The following is a 25,860-nucleotide window of genomic DNA, read 5'->3' on the forward strand; positions in this document are numbered from 1 at the left end:
TTTCCTATCTTAGCTTGTCACGCTGGGCTCTTTTTGGCTTAGTTTTGTTCATTGCAAACAAAGAATCTTGCACATTTCATGATGAAGGATCACATTGCAGTGTCCTGAGCTCAGTTAAATGCACTTTATTAATCTTTAATGTGCCAGTAGCTCTCAGGCTATGCCAAACTGAGACTTTCCAAAACTCTTCAAGCTACCTGCTGCCAAGATAAACGGTGGTAGGCCCAGAAGGGATATTTTAAGGAAACTTGCCACAGCAAGGTTTTACCCATTAAGTCTGTCATGAGTCAATGAAAGAAATTTTAAATAAAAAAGATTTCAGAAAGAACTGCTTCAGCTCTATACCCTCTGTGCGAGAGACCTACTGGTAGGAGTCCATCCTCACACACAGTGGTCTGTACTCCGTGTGGGGATGAGAATAAGGCATTCTGCTGTATTGGGTGTTGGGTTGTGTTTGTAAAATGGGTGCTGTGTGAATGAAGACGTGCATGAATGCAGAAAGCTTTCCTGCCTCTGCAGTGTCTGGGCCCAGAGAAAAACAAGGCTACACATGTGGTGGGCCGCTCGTCCATTTCAGGCATACCAAAAGAGCCAGAGATGGGCGATGGTCACAGACGTTCATTTGGAGAGAAGTGTAACTTTGTACAGAAGAAAAGTGGAGTGGTATACCTCAGAAAATTGGGCATTGATAGTGACTCAATGACTCAGAGGACAATGTGAATCTTATGTTTGATTGATCAGGTCCTGGAGAATGTAAGGCCGTGACTTCTTGGGTTGTTCATCAGGCTAACTGAGGCTGAATATGTCATCATCATTCCTTGGGGATGCAGATAATAGACAAAAAGGACCCTGCCTTTAAACACAAGTCCTACAAACAAAGACTTCATCTGTCAGGGTTGCTGTGAGGAGAACACTGAATTCGAGCTAGGAGGACCTCCAAGGTTCTTTCTGATTTAGTGTTATTGATGCAAAGCTGTGCAAATACATGTAGGCAATGATGAGGAAAGATCAAGAGTGAGGGATAGCTTCGATTAAGCAGGCGGTTTCATTGCCTTTAGAATCAAGTCCAGTCTCCTTCCTTTGGCCTAGAACAAGGGTCGACAAACTGCGCATCACAGGCTAAAAATCTGCCCACTGCGTGTTTTATAAGTAAAGTTTTATTGGAACACAATGACCTTTCTTTATTTACACATTATCTATACCTACTTTGTGCTACCACAGCAAGGTCCAGTAGTCGGGACAGAGGCCCTACAGCCTCACAAAGCCGGAAGTATTTACGGTCCCGCCCTTTACAGAAAAAGTTTAGAAGGCCTGACAAGGAGAAAATGCTTTACAACTCTCTGTGGTGAAGAACCAGTTTTGCTTTTGGTTTTTAAAAAATGTCCAGTATGTTATGGACTGATAATTTTATTAAATATGGTAAAAATGTTGTTTGACTGTTGTGGTGACATCAACTTGCTACAAAATTTCTAAGCATTTACTCTTGAATTTTATACTTATCTCATCATGGATCCTTAACAAACAGCAGACTAGTGCTGGTCCATGGACATGCTTTGAACAGCTGTAGCTCCTGCTTTGTTTTCTAGTCTCCTCTTGTGCTATTTGTCCCAAATCTCCAACTATGCCACTGTTCTTTTTGAGGACTGAGTACCATAATCTCTTTTCCAAATTTGGGCTGTGCTACTGATGTCTGCTCAACTTGGAAATCTCTTCCCCTAAATCTTTTCTTAGCTCCTCATTTCCTTTAGGTCTCTGCTTCAATTCACTTCATTCAGGGACTTTTGGACCATTCCAGCTGAAAAATCTTCCCTCATCTTGTGTCACTTTTTCTTTATAGCACCTATTACTTTCAATACTTATCTTGTTTATTTATTTGTTTGTTTTCCTATTATTTGTTTCCCTGAATTAGCCTGGATTCAGTAACAGATAATATAATCTATTTCAGATGATTTAAGCAGAAAAGGATTTCATAGTGATTTTATGTGGTATATAAAGTCTTGAAGGAGTGAGGAAATAGTCAGAACTTCTGAGATAATGATCAGAACAACACAAAAATTATCATATATCTCTGTCACTGTACAAAGCTAGGCATCAGGAAGCTGATACTACTATGGCTGGCTCCATGATCACACTGCCTCTGCCATCATCTCCTCCATCAAAATGAGGATTTCTGTTTCATGAAATGCATGAGGCTAGGGACAGGATACTGGGACCTCTGCTAAAGAGATTGCAGAATACCCAAAACCTCTGGCAGGAGCAGCAGAAACCTAGCATCTCCTTCATAATCTTCACTCTGACTTTCAAATCCTACTGAGGGGGTCTCCTGGGTGAAATCTGGATCACAGCAGAACTTGAGTTATGAGAAAGTCAGAAAAATGCCATCTTAGGTTTTTAGTCTCTACTGCTGGAATGGGGTCACCAGAATCTGCCTCCATCCTCTGTTGCTGCAGTCCTCAATGTTTTTGGCACCAGGGACTGGTGCTCCTATGAGAATCGAATGCCTGATGATCTAAGGTGGAGCTGAGGCAGTGATGCTAGTGCTGGGGAGCGGATTCAAATACAGGTGAAGCTTCACTCGCCCACTGCTCACCTGCTGTGCAGCCTGGTTCCTAGAAGGTGATGGACCGGACCAGTCTATGGCTTAGGGGTTGGGGACCCCTGCTCTATTGGAATGTAGTGTTCATAAGGGTGAGGATCTTGACTACTGGTTCATCACCCTACACCAATGCTAATATTAGTGCCTGAATGTATAACATGCCTAGTAAATGTCAATCATATGAATACATGTATGGTGAATGAGTATTTTCCCTGGAAGTCTTTGATTTATAGGAGAGTAGCATATGGCACATATGAGGGAGATTCATGAACATGAATCACCCTAGGAAATGTCACTATGGTGACAGATGAAAGACAACCTGTAGGTGACAGTCTCATTTTTTGAAACATACTTGGTTTTTCCAAATTGAAATATATTTATGAAGCTGCAGTTAGCCAGCCCTGAGATTGAAGATTTCTGGTTACCATCTAATACTATGTTTTACCGAGAGCTTATTATGAACCATATACTACATTAAGCGCTATATATGCATTGGCACATTTAATCTGCAAAATTCCCAATGAAGTAGGCATTATTTCCATTTAAACAGAAGAAGTGAAGGCTTTGAGTAGCCAAGTGACTTCCCCAAGTCACAGAGCTGTGAAGTGTGGGGTCCAGATTTAAGTTCACAACTTTGTGAAACCTATTTGCAGCCATAACCTCATTATAATAACTCTCTATATAATTTATCTTTTTAGCTGTTGTTTCTTCACCTAAGATTTTCCTCTTTTGTTTTCATCCTAGTGGGCAGTTAATCTATTATATTATCTACTTTATACCTTAGCAAGGTGAAATCTAGTTGTCAGGTCTATGATATCGATATGGGTCTCTGGTCATAATTGCTGAACATTGCCGAATATCAATGAATATATGGATCTATAGATGAGGGTATAGAAGGGCTAGGGGCAAATTATATCTGCAGTGATTAAGGGTATCAACATTTATTCCCTTAGGACAAAAATTCTAGAGGGTAGACTGTTTCTCTAATAATGAGACAATCCTCCAACCTTATGATTAAAAAATTCAGGTTTTTATGTTCTGTTTTGTTGCAATTCTGCTCACAGTATCTTCATTGAAAACAATGATTTCCGATAATAATTGCAGCTTGACTTTCAATAAGAGAAAATAAATTGAACATTATTTTTACATTAGACATTTAAAAGACCCAAAGATTTTTCTGAAGAAAGAGCTTCTGGCAAGAGGTGGGGTTCTCAACAAAGATTACTTGACAATAATGTATATGATTAGATAAATCACTTAAAGTCCTGATCCCAGTGCATATAAAAATGCTGAGAGGGAAGAGAACTACTTCTGAAATGGTGAAGTAAAGACCTCTGAAAATCTGCTCTTCATAAAAGCAAGGAGAACACTGGTAAAAATGGTTAAAATCAATAGTTTTTGACCTTGGGCAATTGAACAAAGGCTTGGAATGATCCAAGAAATATTTATTTAGGAAAAGAAAAATGGAATTTCTGTAAGAACAGTGAGATTTGTGTCATTTAACTTGCCCTATTTCTATTCCCCTTTCCCTAGCTCTAAGGAAACCTTAAAAACTAATTGTTTTGCTGTCACGTTAGCTGTGAGAACCAGCAGCCTACCAGCCACTGGGAGGGGGCAAAACCTGTTTGGAGCTCTACAAAAAGCCTCACTCCTGGAGAATTGTCATAATTTTATCTGTCTGGTAGCTTCCCGGGAACTCCCACTTGTAGGTCTAGTCTGTATTTGAACTGATTCAGAACTTACTTAGCGCAAAGAATTTTTCTTCAAGATGCTTGTAAAAAGCAATCACAGCAATTGTTTAACATTATAGCTACCTGAGGCGGCAATAAGAGTTGGGGAAAACAGGATGCTAATCAAAAAACTTTAAACTAAAACTAGGAAATGGGATGTCCATTGGGACTTTGAAAGCTCACATATTTGTGGAAATACGAAATGTATGCACGTGTGCAGAGGCCTGCACATTCTGAGGAAAGACCTGAGAAGACCCTAATCTCTCACCTATGAATAAACCTGAGGCTCTGTACAAGCAAGGAATGAGGGCTAAGGAAGAGATACGAGCAGCTGGCAAATGGGACATGTGCCCCATTATATGCAGACATCCCATCAGCAAAGGCTGGAAGACTTATTGGTTAAAGGCATTTTAAAAATACCCACCCGGCCATTAGCTGACCACTTAGTTAATCACAAATAACAAAGACTATGAACTCTACCGATAGGATCAGGATCAGGAAAGACCCTAAAGAAATAGCAAAAACAATTACAACAATAACAACAAACAGAAATAATAACAAACCACAGTTGACAGAGATTTAGTTTCCAGAGTTGCTGTATTATTTTAAATGTACAGTTAAAAAATAATGAAACATGCAAAGAAAGAAATGTATACACCATAGACAAGGAAACAATGTGGGTCAATAGAAATTATCCTGGGGGAAGCTCAGACATTGGACTTATTAGATAAAGACTTTAAATCAGTGACAATAAATTGTTCAAAGAACTAAAGAAAATTCTGTCTAAAGGAATAAGGAAAGTATGAGAACAATATCTAGTCAAACAAAAATATCAAGAAAGAGATAGATATTATAAAAAGAAACCAAATAGAAATTGTGGACCTGAAAATTACAATAACTATAATGAAAAATTTACTAGTAGAGTTCAATAGCAGGTTTGAGTAGGTGGGAGAAAGGATCAGAAAATTTTGTGATAAGTCAAATGAGATTATGTAATCTGGAAACAAAAAGGCAAAAATAATGAAGAAAAATTAGCAGAATCTCAGAGACCTGTGGGACAACATCAAGTGTATATGAACATATACAAAATGGGAGTCTGAGGAGAGAGAGACAGAAAGAGGCAGAATATTTTAAAAAAATAATGGCTGAAACCTTCCTATATTTGATGAAAATCATGAATCTACATATCCAAGAAGTTCAATGAATTTCAAGTCAGACAAACTCAAAGAGGTCCACTCTAAGACATGTTATAATCAAATTGTTTAAAGTGAGAGAGAGAACCTTGAAAGGAGCAAGAGAGATGTGCCTTTCTGTGCATGAGGAAGTCTCACTAATATTAACAGCCAGTTTCTCATAAGAAACTGTGATTTTGCTTTCAAAAGCCAGATAGCAGTAAGATGATGCATTCAGGGCACTGAAAGAAAAAAACTATCAACCAAGAATTCTACATCCAGCAAAAATATTCTTCAAAAATGAGGAGAAATTAAGACATTGTCAGATAAACAAAAACTTAGAGAATTCACTGAGACATTTTTTTCCTTTAGTTACTGAAGGGAGTCCTTCAGGCTGAAATGGAAGGGAGCTAGACAGTAACTTGAACCACTAGTTAAATATAAAAGATGGTATACATGTATTTTTTGTTTATAGCTTCTTTTTTCCCCCTTCCTTTATGATAAAAAACAAACAAACAAAGAAACCAAAAAACCCTTCAAGACAAAGCTATAAGTATAAAACTATGTTGATGATCCTGTAACACAGCAGTCCCCATTCTTTTTAGCACCAGGGACAGGTGCTCCTATGAGAATCTAATGCCTGATGATCTGAGGTGGAGCTGAGGTGGTGATGCTAGTGCTGGGGAGCGGCTGCAAATACACATGAAGCTTCTCTTGCTTGCCTGCCACTCACCTCCAGCTGTGTGGCCTGGTTCCTAACAGGCTATGAACTGGCACTGGTATGTGACCCGGGGGTTGGGAACTCTTACTGTAATATATAAAGATGAATGTTTATAACAATAAGAGGGCAAAGGAAAGAAGCTATATAGAAGCAGTTTTTATATACTGTTGAAATAAAATGAGTATTAATCCAGTTAGATTGTTATATTAGATAACCTAAATGAAATAGATAAATTCTTAGATACAAAATACTGAAACTTACTCAAAAACAAATGGAAAATCCGAATGGACTTTTAACATGTAAAAAAGATTGAATTAGTAATAAAAAAATTTACTACAAAGAAAAGTGCAGGCCAGATAGCTTCCTGGTGAATTTTATCAAACATTAAAAGAATTAACACTGATCCTTCACAAACACTCCCGAAAAATAAAAGAAAAGGAAACACTTCCCAATTCAGTCTATGACACCAGTGTTATCCTGATTCCAAAACCAGAAAAAGAAACAAGAAACAAAAGTACAGACCAATATGTGTTGTAAATGTAGATACTATAATCCTCAGCAAAATGCTAGCAAAGCAAACCCAATAACATATAACATATAAAAAGAATTATACACCATAACTAAGTGAGATTATTCCAGGAATGCAAGATTGATTATTCATGTAAAAGCAATTAATGTAACACAACAACATAGTAATAGAATAAAGAACAAAAATCATATGAGCATCTAAATAGATGCATAAGAAGCATTTAACGATATCTAACAGTTTTTTTTTATGATAAAAATCTCAAAAGAGTAGAACTAGAACTGCCTCAATATGTAAAAGGGCATCTGTAAAAACTTGTAACTAATATTACAATAAACAATGAAAGACTTTTCCCCCTAAGATCAAGAAAAAGATAATATGTCTCCTCTCACCACTTCTATTCAATATTGTACTGTAGTTCTAGCTAAAGCAATCAGATAAGAAAAAGAAATTTAAGGCACTAGGATTGGAATGAAAAATTAAAATTAACTTTATTTGCTAATGACATGATCCTGTATATAGAAAATCCTAAAGAATTCATGAGAAAATATAATTAAAGGAACTCAACAAAGTTATGGGATATAAGATTAATATACAAAATACAATTTAATGTTTATACAATACCAATGAACGATTCAAAAACAAAATTAAGAAAAACAATTCAATTATGATAGCATCAAAAAGAATAAGATATTTAGGAAGAAACTTACCAATAGAAGTGCCAGCCTTGTATACTGAAACTATTAAATATCGCTGAATGAAATCACAGATGTTATAGCTAAATGGAAAGCTATTCTGTGTACATATATTGGAAGACTTAATATTGTTAAGGTGGTAATACCCCACCCTCTAATATTGATCTAAGGATTCAACACAATTGTTAACAAAATCAAAGCTGCCTTTTTTTTTTTCAGAAATTGACAAGCCGATACCAAGATTTATATGGAAAACAAAAGTAGCTTAGAATAGCCAAAACTATCTTGAAAATAAGAGTAAAGTTATAATTCACAGTTCTTGATTTCAAAACTTATTACAAAGCAAAAGTCCTAAAAAAGTATGTTACTAGCACAAGACTAGACATATAGACCAATGAAATTGAATTGAGAGTTCAGGAATAAACTCTTACCTTTTTGGTAAGTTGATTTTTGACAGAGGTGCCAAGATATTCAGTGGAAGGAAGACTAGTGTTCAACACATTGTTCTGGGACAGTGGATATCCATATGTAAAAGAATGAAGTTGGGACCCTAACTCAGACCTTATATAAAAATTAACTCCAAATGGATCACAGAACTAAATGTAAGAGCTAAAACTATAAAACTCATAGAAGAAAACATAGTAGACCTTTATGATTTTGTATTAGGTAAAGGTTTCTCAGATATGACACCAAAAACAAAAGAGAAAAAATAGGTAAATAGGACTTCATCAAAATTAAAAAAAACAAAAACTTTTGTGCTTCAAAGGATACTATCAAGAGAGTGAAAAGACATCTCACACAATGGTAGAAAATATTTGTGAATCACGTATCTAAGGAACTTGTATTCCGTATAATGGAATATTATTCAACCAGAATATTTAAAGAACTTCTACTTCTGGACCTTAAGAAGACAAATAACTCATTTAAAAAATAGGCAAAAGATTCAAGGTAATTTTTTCTAAAAGATATACAGATGGCCAATAAGCCCATGAAAATATGCTCAACATTTTGGTAAGTGCAAATCAAAGCAAGTGAAATACCACTTTTTACCTACTATCATGACTTTTATGAAAGAGAGAGTAATAACAAATGTTGACAAAGATGTGGAGAAATTAGAACCCTCATCTATTCCTGGTTAGAATGTAAAATAATACATACATTTTAAAAAAGATTTGGCAATTCTTAAAAATGATAAACATAGAGTTACTGTATTGTATAGTCCAGTAATTTTTCTCCTAGCTATATACTCAAGAGCATTGTAAACATAGCCACACTAAAATTTGTATATGAATGTTCTTAGCATTATGTGTAATTATCAAGAAGTAGAAAGAACCCAATGTCTGTCAGCTGATCAATGAAAAAACAAAATATGGTATATCCATGCAATGGAATCTTACCAAGTTATATAAAGAGATTAAGTACTGATGCACACTACAATATGGATGAACCTCGAAGACTTGCTAAATGAAAGAAGACAGATGCAAGAGACCACATATTATATAATTCTATTTATGTGAAATGTCCAAAATAAGCAAATCTACAGAGACAAAAAGTTGATTAGTGATTGCTATGGGCTAGGAGAAAAGGAGATTGGAAAGTGACTGGTAATGGGTCTTTTTTTTTTTTTTTGAGTAATAAAATGTTGTAGAATTAGATAATTTTTAAGGATAGCACAACTCTGAATGTACTAAAAACTACTATATTGTGCTTTTTGAAAAAGATAATTTTATTGTATGTGAATTATATTTCAATAAATATTTTATTTAAAAAATATTAAGGAGAGAAACCAGAGTAATTGGGAACCTCAGAGTTAGGTTTACTTTACCAATTTTTGAGCATGAGACAGAGTGTAAATAGAGGTCCATATATACCAAATATTTTAAAATTGTAAATCAAGCAAACAGTCTTAATTAAATATGTTCTGTTCTCCCTCTTGGACAAATACACCTTTGTTCAGGAACAACTCTGTATTACTGGCTATGGGAAGTCAGCAAGGGCTTTAAGAAGAGCAGTGATCTGATCATACTATTTCTAAAACAGCCTGTTGACAGCCCTGTTAAGGCATGAGTAGAAGCACTTAGTAAGCTATAGTGATGGTCCTATGAAGAATTGAGGAGGACCCAAACCAGTGGCATAGGTATGGTGTGGCAGATGCAAAAGACCTAAAAGCTGTATCAGCAGAGGTAGATGTGGAAGGAAAAGGAGAGGAAAGACGAGAGAAAAGAGAAAGTGGCCAGCTGACCTTTAGAGCTTCAGTGAGTCAGGCTGGCAACGACATTATCTATGAGACAAAAGGAGAAGCAGGCTTTGAGTGGAAGAATCGTGGGAGCTGGGCTTTGGGTATGTGCAGCTGAGCTATCTGTAGGACATCCGCTGTGAGTAGCTAAGAAGCGTTTAGAAGCACATGCTTGAGCATAGTGAAGAGGTTTGATTTGGTAAAATGATTTAGAAGTCATCAGAAATGTCAAAATCCCAAGAGAGAGGAAGATTTCATAAGGAACAAATAAAGAGTAAGAATTAACAAAAGGAGCCAAAACAGAGCAGTACCATTAATAATCAGATTCCGAAATGTTCCTCCTGAAACCAACTTACACAATATAACACCACCTGCAAGAAACTTTTATGTTGTATACTGGCATCTCAATCACATGACAAACTTGATGCGATTGGTTGGAACATGATGATTATAATACAATTTATAACCAGTAATAATTGGGAAGAATGACCAAAATCAGCTGACTTGTAATGGAAAAACATATAACTGAACTTTTATATATAAATTATGGCATGTATATAAAAACCTATGTAACTCAAAAAATATATAACCAGTGTAGCTTTGCTTATTATGATTGCTTTTGTGTGATAACCTGTGTTTCAAAGAAGAAAACAGGATGTTAATTTTTAATTGGCTTAACTGGATGATGATACTATTTAATGTTGCTGTATAATTCGATACCTTGAAAGTACTTCAGAACCATTAATTAGACATTCATTATCAGCTCTCTGCATTAGACATTCTTGGCATGTTTGTATTCTTGCTACTGTGATTGGAATTCACTGGGAAAAGCAATTAGAACTGAGAACCTGCCTTGTTTCCGTTGTTGAGATAGCAATGATTTGAGTTTGGTGTTGCATGTTTTTTGTTTGTTTATTTACTGAATGAGTAAAAGTTGCATGTTTTCACTGGCTTAAGCTTTTGTCAGAAACATCCTTCTGTACTTTGATTGGCAAACATAGGGCTATTTCTATTTCTTGTCATACAGGCCTAGTTTCAGGGGTTACTTCTCACATCATTGCCAGGAAATGGCCTAACATTTGGGCTGGGTTCTTGTTTCTTTGGTTTTACGGGATTTAGCATTTCTAAGAGAAGCAGGTGATTGGGCTTAGTTGGTGGAATATGGGAAGGTAAGAAGTTGGATTTTTTGAGCATTTTTTTTTAAATTAAAAAAATTCTCAATTACAGTTGATATTCAATATTATATTAGTTTCAGTTGTACAACACAGTGGTTAGACATTTACATAAATTATGAAGTGATCCCCCAGATAAGTCTAGTACCCACCAGGCACCATACATAGTTATTATAATATTATTGACTACATTCCCCATTTAAATGCAGGTTTTTAAAAAAATGTATTTATTTAAATTAGTTTCAAGCATACAGTACATTGGCTAGACATCTATATAATTCATAAAACGATCCCCTCAACTGCTTTTGATCTTCAGTTAGCAGCACTCACATATTGCCAATGAACTATGAAGAGCTAGGCTTGGGCTGAATTTTCAAGGAGATAAAAATTGCATGCCTCTCCATTTTAATTCTACCAAGAGCTCAGACCCTCCTCTTTTTTCCTGGCTTCTAAAGATTCCATAGCAGTGTTGACTGTCACCTCCCTCAGTGATTTATATGCCATCCTCTTTTATGTCTTTATCTGTATCCTGTTGTAATACTCTGGATGGATATGAAACGGGTTGCTATGATGTAGGCTATCATAATTTGATGGTGGGAGTATAAATTGACATGGCTTTTATGAAAAGCATTTTAGCAATATATATTAGAGCATTTTAATCTATTCTATTCTAATTTAATATATTCAATAGGAATAATATGTGATATGTACAAATATCTACTTTTAAGAATATTTATTACTATATTATTTATAATGCTAACATATGGAAAACAACTATACATCAATGGGAGAATTGTCAAATAAATTATAGACTAGAGAGAGCTCTTATAAATCAACACAAAAAAGATTACTATCCCAATAGAAAATGGTTAAAGGAAATGAAATGCAATTTACCAAGGAGAAATATGAATGGTCAAGAAGCACATGAACATATGTTCGGTCTCATTAGGAATTAAAAGATTACAAATGCAGGGGAGGGGCAAGTCCTTCTGATCAAGTCCCCCCCCCCCCAAAAAAAAAGATACAATTGAAAATAATGAGATCTTATTATTTTATCCATTTAGCAAAGATTAAACTAGCCCCATTAATGAAGAGGTAGAAATCAAACATTCTCATTTACTCTTGGAATGAAATTGGGACAAATGTGTAGGGGCAGCAATTTGGGTGGGAGAGAGTATAATTTTGACTTAGCAATGTACTGCTAAGAATGTATCTTAAAGAAATAAACAATTCTACAAAAAATATGCGTAGGATATTTATCATAGGAACACTTACGCTAGTGAAAACTGAATGTAATTTAAAGTTCATTAGTAGGTGATTGTTAAATTATAGTGTAACCACACAGTGGAATACCGTGCAGTCAATTAAAAACTGACATAGCTCTAGTTGTTAGAAATGATGCCTATTACATGGTAAGTGGAAAATGTAGGCTAGAAATAAATTTAAATTCCATCAAATGTTAACAGTGTTTCTATAATAAATACCTACAATAAGAATGATAGCTATAACTAAATTATTTATAATAAATATATATTATTTTTTATATTCAGAAATAAAAGTTTTAAAGTTTTAAGACTTGTTTTGTGACCATTTTCTCTATTCTCTCTATTTTCTACGTGCCACATATCAGAATGCCATAGTTATACCTACTATACAGATTTTTTAAAGAAAAGTATATATATTGTACATGCCAGATATATATCATAAGCCACTTAAAATTTTTTTTGTATGTGGAAACTTCTATAATAATGGGCACAGTAGATGCTGCAGATTTTTAGTTAGTTGGGTCTTCTGAAGAGTTAGGGAGAAAGGTCATATACATACTTAAAACACTTCTGAACATTTAGTAAATAATCTACAGATTTGGGTATATGGTAAAAACAAATTAGAAACCACATTTTTATACTACTTGCTTTTTTAAAGAGGGGATTTGGAAAATTTGGTAAGGTGCATTTTTGACCAATGCAGCCAAAGTAATTTAATAAGTTAGTTCGCTACCCCCATCCCCCTCAAATTATCTTAAGTTGATTTAGTCCTATGATCTTTTTGAACCACTTTCCTAGAATATCTTCTTTGGTTTTCACAACGATCCTTTGAGGTACGCAGGCTAAATATTTACATTTTACAGATAAAGATAAAGCTTCAGAGAGGTTAAATACATTATTCAGTCTCATACTAGAAAATTGAGGAGCTGGGATCTGAACTCACATTTTTCTGACAATTCAGTTTAGTTCCAGTTATTGCTGGGACTTGCATCTGAATTTACTGACTCCAAATCCAGTTGTTTTCCTATTCTATACTATTCTTTTCTTTCCCCAGAAGCTTAAGATTCCTAGAATTGAAGCCCACTCTGTTTTCTAATAAGGCACCAGTGAGCATAAAGGAAAGGAGAATTCTAGAGATTGGCTATGGTGAGACATCGGCCAGGGGAAGAGATTGGGAGGGGAAGGGAGGTGGGTAGGGTCTCAAACCCAAATGTCTTCAGAGGCCATAGAAGTGATATAAATAATGGAAGCCTGCCAGGAGTGAGAACAAAATCGACAGTATGATAATAAATGGAACCGCCAGGGGATCGCTCTGTGGTAGAGACAGCTTGGAAGAGTGAGGATGTGAGTGAACTGGAGGGGCTGTAGCTGTTACTCAGCACCAGCACTCGTTGCCAAAAAGGAGCTATCTCTGTGTTTTAAAATTATTTTAAAAAGCTGGAAATCTGATTTTTAGGTAAAAATCTTCCTATTTTAAATGCTAGCACTAATTTAAAAATAATATTTTGTAGGCTGACTAAAATAGATCCAAAGGCCATCAAATCCCCTCAAGTTGCTGGTTTGTGATTTCTGGGACATATTCTGTCTATGGGTTTATTAGGCTCCTGACAGATGAAATTCAGTTTCTGTTTCCTTGATGTCTTAATCACACCACTGTGATCCTTACACATCTTGGAAAACATCTCGTTTTCATTTTCTTCCCATCCACCTAAATCAACCACCCTTCCCTGGTTCTTTCTCACATTCCATCTAAGAGATTGGAAGGGAAAGTTGTGCTTGAGAGGATATCCCCAAGTGTACCCCCAGAACAGTCTAGTAAATACTGCTGTATATGAATGCTGAGGAATGGCCCTTAGGGCTTGGGAAAGATGTGCTTTAATTAAATTACATTTCTGACTTTAATTACTGTCTAGACTAGACTTTTTTGCAAGACTGTAAATGTATGGGTAGCGGCTTGGTGATACAAATCACTCAGGCTTTCCTCATCTAGGAAGAATCCAACCAGAGGTGCCAAGGAAGGTTTAAAAGATGTATGAGCAATGGTACAGATCAGCATGTTAAATCTGCAAACTGGATTAAACATTTGACTACTGCATTGACATGAATTGGCAAAGACCTTTTTCCTAATTCCATTGGAAGTGTCACAATAAAGGCAGAAGTCTCTCTCTCTCTCTCTCTCTCTCTCTCTCTCTTTCACACACACACACACACACACACACACACACACACACACACACACACAGACACCCCATTTAGTCCAGTGAACATTCTGATATACCCTTTGGGGAATCTCGACTTTGGAAATAATTCTTTTCATAAGCCATGTTGGGGATCATTTATAACATTTAAGTAATGTATTTCTATTTTTGCATGTTTTTAATAATAATTTTTTATACAATATTTGAAAAATGCCACAAAATATATGGAAGAGGATAAAAATTACATATAATCTCATCATTCAGAGACACACTGTTATAATTCTGTCCTCTATTCTTCTTATAATATTTTGCTCTGTTTTAATGAAAAACAGACAAACAAATGGACCAAAAAAAAAAAAAAACCAAAAACCAAAGGCAAATATACTCTTGACTTTATGTGAAAAAATTCACATTTAGATTTTTTTTTTTTGGTACATTCATTCTAAAATAATAGTAAGCAATACAAATATCCTGAGAAGCAAGGCTACCAGAGAGTCAAAATTCAACTAGTAAGAGGGAGGAATGATCCCTAACTTGGCAACATTTTTAAGTGTATTTTGACTTAGGGATAAAGGCTGAGGAGGACAGAGCTATTTGGGGCATTGGATACAGTGATGACAGGTGAGATACATATGAATACAATTTATAGCTCCTGTGAGAATTGTAGAGGATTCTTACAAAAGAATGCATCAGTCCAATGGCTTTGGGTAGGAGGAGTTCTTATGTTAATTCCACCTAAAGCACCTTCCATTAATCACTATATCTCTAGTACTTTCCACCCACTCAATCAGGATAAATAGAAGTAATCTAAAATATTTCAAGCACTTACTGCAAGCATATTTATATGCAATGGTTAGATGTATACATTTTATGTATGTATACTATTATGTATATACTATCATTTAATTTTGTAGCAAATTGGTTGAGATATTTATATATAATTTAAAGTATATAATTCAGTGGTTTTTAGTACATTCACACATTGGTAGCCATCACCACTATATAATTTTAGAACATCTTCATTGCCCTGAACAGAAACATTCCACCTGTTAGCTATCACTCTCTAACTCCTCCAAATACCCCACTGCATTCTGGTATGGAACCTTTATCAGATATGTGATTTGCAAATATATTCTCCCATTATATAGTTTGTATAATTTTTTTTGATGGTGTCCTTTGACCTACAAAAGCTTTTAATTTTGATGGAGTCTAATTTATCCATTTTTTTTCTTTTGTTACTTGTGCTTTTTTTTTTTTGACATTGCTAAAATTTGTTGCTTAATCCAAGGCCATGAAGATTTAATTCCATGTTTTTTCTAAGAGTTTTATAGTTTTAGCTCTTACATTTAAGTTTGTGATCTTTGTACACAGTGTGAGGTAAGTAGGGGTCAACTTCATTCTTTTACAAGTGAATATCCAGTTGTTTCAGTACCATTGGTTGAAAAGACAATTATTTCCCAACTTGATGTCTGATTTAATTTTCACAGTAGTCCAATGAGGTAGGAATTATTATTCATCTTTACAAGCGAGGAAACTGAGGCTTGGGGTGGTAAGTGACTTGCCTGAGGTCCTAGAGATTTACCAGTAAGAAGTTGTATTTAATTGGACCCCGAAGTCAGGGTTCTTTCAATAGTACCAAAATGGGCATCTATTACATGCCAGGTATTGGTAAGACAAACACACACACAAAAGAGCCCTCATCATTTGATGCCTTTATATATTTTTCAATTAAATATATCCTTTCTAAGGAGCCAGCAGTTTTGACAGCTTTAGGGCTAGGGAATAACTCTTATTTTTATTTTTTTAAGCTTATTTTTCAATTACAGTTGAAATACAATATAACTTAGTGTCAGGTGTACAACATAGTGATTCGACATTTATATACCTTACAAAGAGATCCCTGCGATAAATCTAGTACCCATCTGACACCATACAAAGTTATTACAATGTTATTGACTATATTCCTTATGCTGTACTTTAAATCCCTGTGACTATTTTTATAACTGGCAATTTTTACTTTTTAATCCCTTCACTTTTTCACCTGTTCTCCCAACCCCCTCCCATCTGGCAACATTTAATTTTTCCTCTGTATCTATGAATTTGTTTCTGTTTGTTTGTTTGTTTATTTATTTATTTATATTCCACATATAAGTGGAATTATATGATATTTGTCTTTGTCTGACTTATTTAATTTAGTTTAATACCCTCTAAGTCCATCCATGTTGTAAATGGTAGGATTTCATCCTTTTTTATGGCTCAATAATATTCCATTGTATATCTGTACCACCTCTTCTGTATCCATTCATTAGTTGATGGACACTTAGATTGCTTCCATATCTTGGTTGTTGTAAATAATGCTGCAGTGAACTTAGGGGTGCATATATCTTTTTGAATTAGTGTTTTGATTTCTTCAGAGAAATTACCAGAAGTAGAATTGCTGTGTCATACAGTTCTTATTTTTAAAAAACTAGTGATAATACAGTAGAAACAGTGAATTTCCTACAAGTAGGGTGGCCATAGAAGTTCGTTTTTTGGTCAAAGAAACAAACCATCTTAAGGAGCAATAGTCATGGGCTCAGGTACTCAGCAGGAGATTTGAACACCAGACAACAGACTGGAACCAAGGCAAGTTCAGTGGCTCAGAAACGGGAGGCTAGAAATTGACTGCCCTGGGCGAAGGCACAGGCCTGGACATCACAGCCATTGCAGAACCTTAGTCTAAAAACTGTGAGTGAACCTAATTTTCCCTGAGTCTTTGCATCGGTAGGTTTGGACTCAGAAACAGGTGGGAGCATCTGGATGGTGAACTGAGCCTGACTTGTGTGCCCATGCTCTGTGGGCAGAGGGCTGAGGGGCACTCCATCTCATCCAAGATAACAGGGAGTGGATACTGGAAATGTCTACTCTTAGTACCGAAATCACTCTTCTCTCTGCTATCCAGTTACTTTCTTTGTGTCAATGAGCCACTGAGCCAAACTATCTCCATCTTATTTTTAGTCTTCTTACTATTTCACATGACCTGCTTTCCTAATGATATTATAACCTCCCTATGATTAGGAACCGTGTTTTACATACCACTTGCTGATGATTCCTGGGAAACCGCAGGGACCGCAATCAGTTCTTTATAGCCCACGTGTGGATTCTCTCTAGCCAATTTTATCATCTTAAGTCTGATTTTCCTTCCGGCCTAAAATGATCCTAAGGACCCTGCCCCTGCCATTGGATGCACAGCAAGTGTGTTAATTCCTTTCAACATCAGCCTGATTCAAATGTGGGGCTCAGGGTGGTTGGAGGTGGTTAGCCTCTGGGCTAAGTAATAGCTTTAGCCTAGCCCATGCATTTCTATTTACATTGCCTTCAGTTTGAACTTCCCAATGCCTGAAGGCAGTTCTTTTTAGGGCTTGTGGAGTTTTGGGTTTTTTCTCTTGTTTATCATCAGAGGCCAGAACTGGTTGTCTTTTCTGCTTTACTGAACCCCGGGGAGATGAGTGGAATCCCCCAAATAGCTGAGTTCTGACTCAGGCCTTTGAGGACCTTTCCCCTTGGCCTCTCTCAGCTTCCTTCACCACTTTCCACAGTTTACAAAGCCCTCAGGTCCTGGGATCTGCTCACAATAAAAGTATCTGTGGCTGCATTGCAAAGTAAAATCAGGTTCTTATTTTATCATATATATTCAGGGCAAAGGATGCTAGACACCATGAAAAGGATTAATTTGTTGCTGTGTTATGTCCTGCTATAGCTTTTCTTGTCCTTGGAACTGCTGGCTGTAATATCTTTTTCTGAGAAAGTAGATGTCTACCATTTGTCTTTTGAAATAACATGTAGTCTTCCTAAGGGACGGGAGGAGAGAAGGCCAAGGTGAGGAAAGATGAATAAGTTTAGTCATTAATTTGTAAAAAGTTTGCAAAGTTTGTATGCTTAAAGATTATTTTTTTTCCTCAAGCAGCAGTTGTTACCCCTGATTGAGTAAAAAAAAAAAATATATATATATATATATGTAATATATATTATATATATATTAAATGGGTATCAATGGTTTGAACTATGAGCATCATTCATTAATAGTTGTCTAACAAGTAGCCAGCCATGTCTCCTTCTCCCCAGCACGTATACCATTGACAGCAGCCTTACTGACAGACTTATTCCTAGTGACTGAGGGGCGTGGAGAAGGTGGAGGAGGGGAAGCTGGTCAGGGTGCACAATGAGGTTTGTTGTGTAGATGTTTGAGGGTGACAGAGTTGTTTTGTGATAGTGGTAGTGGCGTTGGGATAACTAGGCAGGGACAAGGCTCTTATTTATTGGGATTTGAATCCAAGGAGAAATAAAAGACATCTCTAATTGTGAATCTTTAAGTAAAAGCCTTTTGTAGTTAAGAGTCTAGACTGATGGAGAGGTTACCACCCTGGGTACCTTCTATTTTAATTTGGACTGCAATTGTTGATAATTCTTTATTCCATTAAGACAAGAGCCTTTCTAATGCCATCTCTGCATGGAAAGAGACAGAACTCTGAGGCAGGGTAGAATGTGCAGAGAGAGGTGAGGGAGGGAAGTTTATTTTTATTATCCTCCGTGATGTTAGACATATCTCTTCTCTCCTGGAGGTCACTTTCTAGACCCCATGCACCAGGCAACTGTCCCCTGTCCCACTTTTCAGATCATCTATGTGAATCTGATGATGAGATTCCATTAATACTTATTGAGTATCTACTGTGTGCCAGACACTATTCTAACAACAAACCTTAACAATAGCTACAGTATTAGTGTTTACTAATGTGTTAGGTACCTTGCATGTCTTACTTCATTTCCTCCTCAAAAGATGGCTATTTTGCAGTTGAGGCAATTGAAGCTCAGATAAGTTACTTGTCTAAGGTCAAATGACTAACAGGCAGTAGAGTCAGGATTTGAACTGAGGTCTGTTTGACTCTAGAACCCATATGCATTTCATTGACTAATGTTTAATATGCTCCCTTGTCCTTATACTTTTAAGGTGTTGCTGCATTTAAATAGGGAAAGGAATATACATTAAAAACCTTTTAAAATTTATGAGAATAAATATCTAATAGCAAATCTGACAGAATGTGTATGAGTCAGCAGCTGAGCAACCCCTTGGAAATGCTATAATCTCAGAGCCTACATCAATACCTTTTGGTTACTAAACTCTGTCCTCTGTGGTCCCATCCCTCTGGCCTTGAGTGCACAGTCAAAACTTCTCCAAGCTCTTTTGGCTCCATGTACCTTTCAGACCTCCATCTGCTCAACTGGGCATGAGAATCACGTTGTTTCCCAAATGGAATCTCTAAATTCCTACTGCCAACATCTATGGCAACTAAGTTGTAGCAGCTGCTTCTAATTTTCGTAGCTGCAATTCTCCTTGTTAGTAGTTTGTATTACCCATTGCTTTAAGGATGATACTTAAGACACTTTCTCAGACCTTTTGGGATCAGGGTTTTTGCTGTGTTTTGGGGAAGAGAGGACAAGATAGCATAGAGAAAGTCATGCCTTAAGAATCTAGATCGGTGAGACACCCACTAAGACCAGTTCCCGAATCCGTCTCAGACTTATGCTGGGTCTTTGTGTATCTAAGGTAAATTTGATGTGGTTAGTAGTTGGGTGGAAAGTTCAACGTCTCCTAACTTTATGGGACTCTTTTCTCTTTTGATATCCACGTTGCACCCTGGTCCAAGGATCACGATTTCAGTCAAACTGAAGACCATATTAGAAAAAAGAAACTAAACCAGAAATGAATTCTCAATATGGGCATGGTGGTTTATATTGAGTTAATGTAATTTCACCTATAGGAAAAAAACCAAAAAACTATGTATCTTGCACTTACCTTGATTGACTATAACAGGATAATAAAACCAGGTATTTGTGTGGAAACCTGCAAACTAAAAAAAGTGAAAAATTTCACAGTACAGTGAAATCAGGTGTAAGATATTGAGGATGGTGCTGCATTGGGAGAATGTTTCTTCATAAACTTGCCATGAGCTGTGGGAGTAAATAATTTCCCCACTTAGAAATGGGAGGGTATAGTCCAAAATGAGAGCTGAATGATTGAGTGAATGAAAGCCTGTATCTGCCTACAGTTAAAGTTGTCAGCTGAAGGCAGCTTTGATTGAATTTTAATGTTAGTTGAGTAGCTGAGCCTCATGCTTCTGCTATGAGACATGAGTCTGCCATGCCCCAAGACCCCAGTGGAAGGTTCTGGCACTTGCAGCCTAATTAGGAAACACTGTGATGGTAAAGAAGATGAAAAATACTGCAGGTGGTTTCTTAACCAATTTCACTGATAAAACTACTCCTTATGGCAATTCAGCACCACCACAGCAGTCATCACTCATTCAAAAACTGTTAAGTGCCTAATATGTGGCTGCTATCCTGTGAGACACTGGAATGACTTTGTGAATATGAAACAGTGACCATATTCAAAAAAATTATAATCAGGATATTAAGAAAAGATAAGACATGAGCCACATCAGCCCAGAATGTACAAAAAGGAGCTGCTCAGGGAGACCCAAAGGGATGGATGAACATGGAGCCTTTGATGGCACAGGCAGGGAGTCGGTGCTCCTGACTCAGGACTGGAAAAAGGTTGGGAATAGGTGCTACTATTTGTCTAAGTCATCTTGGTAATCTTGAGTCTAGAAATTTGAGGAATTTATTGCACTTGCACATGATGTAGCAAAAAGAGTTCCAGGCCCAAAGACCAGATAATGTCACATCTAATCACCACCAGAACTAGATATTCAGCTTGAAAAAATGAGTAAAGCACTCCAGTTCTTAGCTGCTTGATCAGTAAAATGGTAATAATAATAATCATATTGTGCTTTCCTAAAGGCGTAGGGCTGAACCTCCTGATCTCCTTGATTTTCTTTCTCTTCTCAAGTCTGTATCTTAATTTCCACTTTTCTCTGTGGATGAAAGTAACACAAAGACTGATTTTTGCAAAAGTATGTTATTTGCTCAATTAAATATGGCACCTGCCCCTGAACATTTGGACAGCAATGAGCTGATTTATAGTATCTGGTCCTAGATGTTGCTGAGTTCATCTGAATCAAGTCTTTAAAATGTTTTGTAGTTTTAAGAGGAAGAAATTTATAGAAATTTCTGCCAGCATTTTAAACGTCTGAATTAATTGATGAATTAAAGGTGATTTGTAACCGTGTTTTCTTTGAAGAACATTTAAAATGTATTTAATAAATGAGATTCAAGTTAATTTTTAAAAAATGTTCTAGTTTGTTTCATAAAAGTGATAGTGAGTTAACATGTATCTATTGAGTGCCCATTATGTATGGAGAAATAAACTGGGCTTCATTGTTGGGAGCAAAAGAGTAGAAAGCATTCTTTTTATTTTTAAGAACCTTAACATTTATTTGAAATGAGTATGCATCTGAGAGTAATTGTAGAGCAGCTTGACAATATATTCTTTAATGTACTTTGAATTGGGCCACGTTCCAATTGTTGGCAAAGTAAAGATCAGGAACCTGAGGTTCAGAGAGACAAGGTGAAATCTTTCTCAGCTACTAAGGGCCAGGGTCTGACTTGTCCCTGAGTCTACCTGGATAAACAAATCTCAGTGTGAGTGGTAACAGATGACACAAAGAGAACTGAATGAAAGACACCAGTTCATCCTCATACAATCAACTAAACTCATTGGAAACATAATAATTAGCTGAGATCACTATACTGTCCTGGAAGCAACTGAAGTTTAGATAGAAACTGCTCAGGCAATAGATTCCAAGACTGAGAGACAACTTGTCTGTGCCTTTTATTCCATCAGTAGGTTTTATAAAGTTCTTTGGCCAGAGGAAAACCGCAGAGCAACTTGAAAGCTATATAAAGCAAACATATAATGGAGTTGGCAATGTTCTGAAAGTAGCTACCAAAAATGCACACTACAGGGAGGAATAAAGAACCAATTTCTGGGCAAAATCCATTTCAAATGGAAAAGCTTTTAATGGGTGAATTCTCCATGAATAAGTTGCCGTTTTCTATTTAATTGTCATTGTTCACTATTTTATGTGTAAATCTTCCTGCATGTATGTACATCACTACAGGCAATGGAAGTTTATGTTTTTGAACTATGTATTCTTTCTTAAAGACTATCTGACTAAACACTCAGTGACCCCTTCTCTTGCCTTGTGATTATTATTTGGTATATTTGATACATAATATGGCTTTTTATTAAAATTTGAGAACTTGGTTTTCCCTAGTCTGTCTTTCCATCTTAGGAATTACGTGAGTGAATCACAGTCTTTCTACTTCGGAGTATAAAAATAGGAACCAAACTTCATGTACTTATCAGGTGCCTTTCACTGCTTTTGTAAAAACGGTGAGTCACTAAGCCATTCCTGAGTAATCTTGCAGACTTGTCAGATCAAGAGACCATCTCCTTTAGGCTATGCTCTTACACTCAAGATTTCTTGTTCTTCTGAATTCTGAAGATATCTGCAGCAGTTGTTCCTGCCTCTGGGCCATGAACTCTCTGAGTGGGAGGGAATTGCAGAGTTATGGGGAAGGGTGTGTAAATTCATATGAATCCCAAACAGCCATACTTGTACTACTATTTTTCAAAATTATATAGAAGTATGTGGTATATATATGTATATGTATATAAATAGATATGTAGCTAGTATCATGAATTAGTGTATTATAATAAACTTTTAAATGTCACTAAACTCATACTAGGTTTTAATCATAATCCATTTTCTGAATTAGCAAATGGTAAAAGCAAAACAAAAAACCCATGTATATTTATACATACTGTATATTTGTATTTCTCAGTATGTGTGTATATATATTCTAATGTCCACTTTGACTTTCTGTGAATATTTGTGATTTTCTTCTTCATAGTCTTATGATGAGTTTCTTTTTATTTCTTGTGGAAATAAGATTTTGAGTTTATTTTCAAATTATTTATACTTGTTTTTAATTTTTTTCTGTTTCAATCTGTATTAATCTTATGCTTTTTCTAAGTTTGTATTCTACCTTTTTGAATATAAAGCTTTGTTCATTTATTATTTATTAATATTTTGAATAATGAAATTATGTTAATTTGCCTTTGAGTACAGTATTGACTGTATCTCAAAAATTTCTCTATGTGTTGTTGCCACTATCAGTCATCATTTTATTCTATAATTTTTGTTTTGATATTTTCTTTGTTTTCAGAGGCTCTTGAGGAGAATAATAACTTCTCAAGTTGTTTCGTTTTGTTTGCTACTATTTCATAATTTATTTCCAGTTTGCTCGAGGATGTCAGAGAATAGTGCCTATCTTTTGCCTTGGCAATTTGATTTTTATTTTGATTTAGTAAACGATCAACTTTGGTAAATGTTCCATGAGCAATGGAAGGGGAAGTATACTTTTTTGTAGGTCGTAGAATTTGTAGAATATATGAAAATGCATACATATACACAACAACAACAACAACAACAACAACATATGTAATCGGTCATTATTATTCAGATCCTGTTAGCATTTTTTTTTTTGGGGTCACTTTTTACTTCAAGAACAAAAAGTGGTAGAACCTACTTATTTTCCACTTATGATTCTGTAAGTTTTTTCTTGTATTTCCAAAGTTTTCTATTATGTACTTTGATGCTATGTTATCTGCAGCATGAATATTAATGACTACCATATCTTATTAATACTACTATTACTATTACAAATACTAAAAAAAAAAAAAAAGAAACCCAAACGTTTTGAGCATCTACCATGTGGCAGTTATTGAGGTAGGTGTTCTAGATTAATTTTCTTAATACTTATAGATAGGTATATTTATGACTCTCTGTGAGGATTCTGGTGGATTGTATTTTTGATTAATAGACACAAAATTAAACAATTTTTTTGTTTTACATAATGCTTCTCGCCTTTAGCACTGCTGCTTTGATGTTAATATTGTGACTTGTGCTTCCTTTTCGCTTGCATTTGCCATGTATATCTCTGTCTTTTAACGTTTAACATTTATGTCACTTAGCATGGTGTTGATATATAGTAGGTAACCTACAAAAATATTTGCGGGATGAATAGGCCTTTCAGAGTCACTTTGTTTAATGTGTGTGTCTTCTAAGAGGCATGTAATTGGCTTTTCTTTGTGATGAGTAGGAGATGGTTATTAGGGGACTTTAACCCACTTACAGTTTTTGTGTTACTGATAAGTGTGATTTACTTCTGACATTTAGTGTTTTATATTATTTATATGTTTAATTTTATTTTGCTTTTCCCTTTGCCATATGGACTGTGAGTTCTTTGATTAAATATACATACAAATTGGTTTAGAGAGTGCACATCTTGTTTTTATTCCACTTTTGATTGACATCTGGCTTGTCCTACAGCTGAGTGCATTCACACTGTTGGCAGGATAATTGGAGTTTCCATTGCAGCTGTTGCTTCCCAAGGTTTTACATTCATGTGCCAAACTACAGTAAATTATGTTCACAGTCATGAATTTCTCATTTTGTTTATGATCTCATTTGAAATAATTTATTCTTTTGAAAATAAAACATATTTGTTACATTGTGTAGTCTTCTCTTCATGTATTAGTTTGTTCTAATCATATAAGTAATGTTAAATAAGAAGGATTGATTACATGTTATATACACTGTGCTGAACTATGCAAATTTAGAAGAGAAAGAAGAGGAATACAAAGTAATGCCTCGTTTTTGTTTTTAAGTTGCTTAAAGTATACTTGGCAGGAGTCTAGTTGTATAGCTGTAAAAAATAAATAACTCAAAAGTTAAAATATAAATGATGTCACCAGCACTGTATATAAATAAAAGTCAAATGAGAAGAAACATATGAAAAATGTCCCAGAAGCCAGAGGTCAAAAATATTGCCTAGGTTAAAATGTTCAGAGAAATCTTCTTTGAGGAAGAAGGAAACCATCATGAAGTAAGTGAACGGTGTGGGCAAAGTATGGACATGGCCATGTACATGGCATGTTTATGAGATGGCGAGAAAATGATGATGGTAACATCAGAGGTTTCATGGGATTGTAAATGTTTATTAGGGTAAAGGATTCATTCTACAAACATACATTAAGCACTTAGTACCAAGAGAGTATACAGAGAGCACTTAGCCAAGGTGTAGGGGCAGAACATGTCAGAGAAAGCTTCTATGTGGAAATAATGCCAGCCTTGAGTCCTTAGTTCAACAGGTAAAGGTTTCAGGAAGTCGGGAATGTTGGGAAGAAGTGTTTTCTAGGCAGACGAAGCTGAAGATATGAAGGCTTGCAGGTGACAGAGGACATGGTACTGTTGAGAACTACGACTGTTTCCCTGTGGTTGGCATATAGAAAGCGAATGGGAGAATTAAGTGAAAAGGTTAGAGGGAGAAAAGCTGACGCGGGTTGTGAGGGTTTTAGGAACCACATGAAGACTTTTAGACTTTCCATATAAGGCTGGAGGAGCCTCAGAAATTTCGAATAGGAGAGTGGAGTTGAATGGAGAATGAATTGTAGGCAGGAAGATTTTAGGACGGGAGATTGGGAGATTATTGGATTAATTTGGGTGAAAGATGCCAAGGGACTGAGCAGAGGAAGTGACAGTGGG

At 35.8% G+C, this 25,860-nt stretch overlaps 1 protein-coding gene across 10 annotated transcripts in view; it reads left to right on the top strand.

Moving 5' to 3' along the window:
- Positions 1–25,860, top strand: part of NCKAP5 (NCK associated protein 5) — a 909,219-nt gene that overhangs the window by 35,439 nt on the left and 847,920 nt on the right. The gene's annotated exons all lie outside the window — the stretch shown is intronic.

The sequence above is a fragment of the Rousettus aegyptiacus genome, unplaced genomic scaffold (genome assembly GCF_014176215.1).
Source record: "Rousettus aegyptiacus isolate mRouAeg1 unplaced genomic scaffold, mRouAeg1.p scaffold_m13_p_2, whole genome shotgun sequence".
Taxonomy (NCBI): Eukaryota; Metazoa; Chordata; class Mammalia; order Chiroptera; family Pteropodidae; genus Rousettus; species Rousettus aegyptiacus.